The following is a 5235-nucleotide window of genomic DNA, read 5'->3' on the forward strand; positions in this document are numbered from 1 at the left end:
TCCCACACTCGCGCCCCTGGTACTCCACTCCGGCCGCTTTGGTTTAAACACGGGAAATAACCGAGGGAGAAAGCTCACTCTATTTCATCCGATTTTCTCACATCTCTCCCTCTCGCCTGGCTGGAAGCCTCCGACCTCCCTGCTGGATGAAGCCCTGGGGGAAAGAAAAACAAATGAAATAGAGGAGGGAGGGAGGCTTTCTCCTGTTTTACCCTATTTTCATCCATTTTTCCCTCTCCCCTCTCTGGGAGCCTCCGATCTCCGCCTCTCGCACCTCCGCCAAGCACTGGTGACAGACATTAAAGGGGGCATGAGCTCCGTTTCCGCCCAGCCTTTGCCAGGCTGTCCATTTCACTGCCCCGTGGCCGGGGAGCGCCGCAACGGCCGCCGCCGACCCGGTCACGGGCCCCCGGGCCCGGCCAAAGGGTGGACCCCACCGGTGCTCGGCCCCCACGCGCCCCACGGAGCCCCCGCTCGCGCCAGGCACCCCCGGGGCTCGGCTCTCGCTGGCCCCGACCGACCCGCCGCCCCTCCTCACCCTTGACAGACATTAAAGGGGGCATGAGCTCCGTTTCCGCCCAGCCTTTGCCAGGCTGTCCATTTCACTGCCCCGTGGCCGGGGAGCGCCGCAACGGCCGCCGCCGACCCGGTCACGGGCCCCCGGGCCCGGCCAAAGGGTGGACCCCACCGGTGCTCGGCCCCCACGCGCCCCACGGAGCCCCCGCTCGCGCCAGGCACCCCCGGGGCTCGGCTCTCGCTGGCCCCGACGGACCCGCCGCCCCTCCTCACCCTTGACAGACATTAAAGGGGGCATGAGCTCCGTTTCCGCCCAGCCTTTGCCAGGCTGTCCATTTCACTGCCCCGTGGCCGGGGAGCGCCGCAACGGCCGCCGCCGACCCGGTCACGGGCCCCCGGGCCCGGCCAAAGGGTGGACCCCACCGGTGCTCGGCCCCCACGCGCCCCACGGAGCCCCCGCTCGCGCCAGGCACCCCCGGGGCTCGGCTCTCGCTGGCCCCGACGGACCCGCCGCCCCTCCTCACCCTTGACAGACATTAAAGGGGGCATGAGCTCCGTTTCCGCCCAGCCTTTGCCAGGCTGTCCATTTCACTGCCCCGTGGCCGGGGAGCGCCGCAACGGCCGCCGCCGACCCGGTCACGGGCCCCCGGGCCCGGCCAAAGGGTGGACCCCACCGGTGCTCGGCCCCCACGCGCCCCACGGAGCCCCCGCTCGCGCCAGGCACCCCCGGGGCTCGGCTCTCGCTGGCCCCGACGGACCCGCCGCCCCTCCTCACCCTTGACAGACATTAAAGGGGGCATGAGCTCCGTTTCCGCCCAGCCTTTGCCAGGCTGTCCATTTCACTGCCCCGTGGCCGGGGAGCGCCGCAACGGCCGCCGCCGACCCGGTCACGGGCCCCCGGGCCCGGCCAAAGGGTGGACCCCACCGGTGCTCGGCCCCCACGCGCCCCACGGAGCCCCCGCTCGCGCCAGGCACCCCCGGGGCTCGGCTCTCGCTGGCCCCGACGGACCCGCCGCCCCTCCTCACCCTTGACAGACATTAAAGGGGGCATGAGCTCCGTTTCCGCCCAGCCTTTGCCAGGCTGTCCATTTCACTGCCCCGTGGCCGGGGAGCGCCGCAACGGCCGCCGCCGACCCGGTCACGGGCCCCCGGGCCCGGCCAAAGGGTGGACCCCACCGGTGCTCGGCCCCCACGCGCCCCACGGAGCCCCCGCTCGCGCCAGGCACCCCCGGGGCTCGGCTCTCGCTGGCCCCGACCGACCCGCCGCCCTCCGCCTATCTCACCTCCACCCAGCACTGGAGGCAGGCATTAAAGGGGGAATTAATCCCCTGTGTTCCATCCTCACTTCACCCAGCTCTCTGGCTCTCTGTCTCCCTCCCTCCCTCTTCTCTCCCCTCTCTGGGGGAGACTCTCACCGTCCCAGGCCTCATTCTCCCACCTCCACCCAGCGCTGGAGGCAGGCATTAAAGGGGGAATTAATCCCCTGTGTTCCATGCTCACTTCACCCAGCTCTCTGGCTGGCTGTCTCCCTCCCTCTTCTCTCCCCTCTCTGGGGGAGACTCTCAACCTCCCAGGCCTCATTCTCCCACCTCCACCCAGCGCTGGAGGCAGGCATTAAAGGGGGAATTAATCCCCTGTGTTCCATGCTCACTTCACCCAGCTCTCTGGCTCTCTGTCTCCCTCCCTCTTCTCTCCCCTCTCTGGGGGAGACTCTCAACCTCCCAGGCCTCATTCTCCCACCTCCACCCAGCGCTGGAGGCAGGCATTAAAGGGGGAATTAATCCCCTGTGTTCCATGCTCACTTCACCCAGCTCTCTGGCTGGCTGTCTCCCTCCCTCTTCTCTCCCCTCTCTGGGGGAGACTCTCAACCTCCCAGGCCTCATTCTCCCACCTCCACCCAGCGCTGGAGGCAGGCATTAAAGGGGGAATTAATCCCCTGTGTTCCATGCTCACTTCACCCAGCTCTCTGGCTCTCTGTCTCCCTCCCTCTTCTCTCCCCTCTCTGGGGGAGACTCTCAACCTCCCAGGCCTCATTCTCCCACCTCCACCCAGCGCTGGAGGCAGGCATTAAAGGGGGAATTAATCCCCTGTGTTCCATGCTCACTTCACCCAGCTCTCTGGCTGGCTGTCTCCCTCCCTCTTCTCTCCCCTCTCTGGGGGAGACTCTCAACCTCCCAGGCCTCATTCTCCCACCTCCACCCAGCGCTGGAGGCAGGCATTAAAGGGGGAATTAATCCCCTGTGTTCCATGCTCACTTCACCCAGCTCTCTGGCTCTCTGTCTCCCTCCCTCTTCTCTCCCCTCTCTGGGGGAGACTCTCAACCTCCCAGGCCTCATTCTCCCACCTCCACCCAGCGCTGGAGGCAGGCATTAAAGGGGGAATTAATCCCCTGTGTTCCATGCTCACTTCACCCAGCTCTCTGGCTGGCTGTCTCCCTCCCTCCCTCTTCTCTCCCCTCTCTGGGGGAGACTCTCACCGTCCCAGGCCTCATTCTCCCACCTCCACCCAGCGCTGGAGGCAGGCATTAAAGGGGGAATTAATCCCCTGTGTTCCATGCTCACTTCACCCAGCTCTCTGGCTGGCTGTCTCCCTCCCTCTTCTCTCCCCTCTCTGGGGGAGACTCTCACCGTCCCAGGCCTCATTCTCCCACCTCCACCCAGCGCTGGAGGCAGGCATTAAAGGGGGAATTAATCCCCTGTGTTCCATGCTCACTTCACCCAGCTCTCTGGCTCTCTGTCTCCCTCCCTCTTCTCTCCCCTCTCTGGGGGAGACTCTCAACCTCCCAGGCCTCATTCTCCCACCTCCACCCAGCGCTGGAGGCAGGCATTAAAGGGGGAATTAATCCCCTGTGTTCCATGCTCACTTCACCCAGCTCTCTGGCTCTCTGTCTCCCTCCCTCCCTCTTCTCTCCCCTCTCTGGGGGAGACTCTCACCGTCCCAGGCCTCATTCTCCCACCTCCACCCAGCGCTGGAGGCAGGCATTAAAGGGGGAATTAATCCCCTGTGTTCCATGCTCACTTCACCCAGCTCTCTGGCTGGCTGTCTCCCTCCCTCTTCTCTCCCCTCTCTGGGGGAGACTCTCACCGTCCCAGGCCTCATTCTCCCACCTCCACCCAGCGCTGGAGGCAGGCATTAAAGGGGGAATTAATCCCCTGTGTTCCATGCTCACTTCACCCAGCTCTCTGGCTGGCTGTCTCCCTCCCTCTTCTCTCCCCTCTCTGGGGGAGACTCTCAACCTCCCAGGCCTCATTCTCCCACCTCCACCCAGCGCTGGAGGCAGGCATTAAAGGGGGAATTAATCCCCTGTGTTCCATGCTCACTTCACCCAGCTCTCTGGCTCTCTGTCTCCCTCCCTCTTCTCTCCCCTCTCTGGGGGAGACTCTCAACCTCCCAGGCCTCATTCTCCCACCTCCACCCAGCGCTGGAGGCAGGCATTAAAGGGGGAATTAATCCCCTGTGTTCCATGCTCACTTCACCCAGCTCTCTGGCTGGCTGTCTCCCTCCCTCCCTCTTCTCTCCCCTCTCTGGGGGAGACTCTCACCGTCCCAGGCCTCATTCTCCCACCTCCACCCAGCGCTGGAGGCAGGCATTAAAGGGGGAATTAATCCCCTGTGTTCCATGCTCACTTCACCCAGCTCCCTGGCTCTCTGTCTCCCTCCCTCTTCTCTCCCCTCTCTGGGGGAGACTCTCACCGTCCCAGGCCTCATTCTCCCACCTCCACCCAGCACTGGAGTAAGATCTTAGGGGACACTTTAATCCCTGTACCACCCTCACTTCACCCAGCTCTCTGGCTCTCTGTCTCCCTCCCTCCTCTCTCCCCTCTCTGGGGGAGACTCTCAACCTCCCAGGCCTCATTCTCCCACCTCCACCCAGCGCTGGAGGCAGGCATTAAAGGGGGAATTAATCCCCTGTGTTCCACCCTCACTTCACCCAGCTCTCTGGCTCTCTGTCTCCCTCCCTCCTCTCTCCCCTCTCTGGGGGAGACTCTCAACCTCCCAGGCATCACTCTCCCACCTCCACCCAGCGCTGGAGGCAGGCATTAAAGGGGGAATTAATCCCCTGTGTTCCACCCTCACTTCACCCAGCTCTCTGGCTCTCTGTCTCCCTCCCTCCTCTCTCCCCTCTCTGGGGGAGACTCTCACCGTCCCAGGCCTCATTCTCCCACCTCCACCCAGCGCTGGAGGCAGATCTTAGGGGACACTTTAATCCCTGTACCACCCTCACTTCACCCAGCTCCCTGGCTCTCTGTCTCCCTCCCTCTCTGGGGGAGAATCTCACCGTCCCAGGCCTCATTCTCCCACCTCCACCCAGCGCTGGAGGCAGGCATTAAAGGGGGAATTAATCCCCTGTGTTCCATCCTCACTTCACCCAGCTCTCTGGCTCTCTGTCTCCCTCCCTCTTCTCTCCCCTCTCTGGGGGAGACTCTCACCGTCCCAGGCCTCATTCTCCCACCTCCACCCAGCACTGGAGTCAGATCTTAGGGGACACTTTAATCCCTGTACCACCCTCACTTCACCCAGCTCCCTGGCTCTCTGTCTCCCTCCCTCTTCTCTCCCCTCTCTGGGGGAGACTCTCACCGTCCCAGGCCTCATTCTCCCACCTCCACCCAGCACTGGAGTCAGATCTTAGGGGACACTTTAATCCCTGTACCACCCTCACTTCACCCAGCTCCCTGGCTCTCTGTCTCCCTCCCTCTTCTCTCCCCTCTCTGGGGGAGAC

The sequence above is a fragment of the Epinephelus lanceolatus genome, unplaced genomic scaffold (genome assembly GCF_041903045.1).
Source record: "Epinephelus lanceolatus isolate andai-2023 unplaced genomic scaffold, ASM4190304v1 scaffold98, whole genome shotgun sequence".
Lineage (NCBI taxonomy): Eukaryota > Metazoa > Chordata > Actinopteri > Perciformes > Serranidae > Epinephelus > Epinephelus lanceolatus.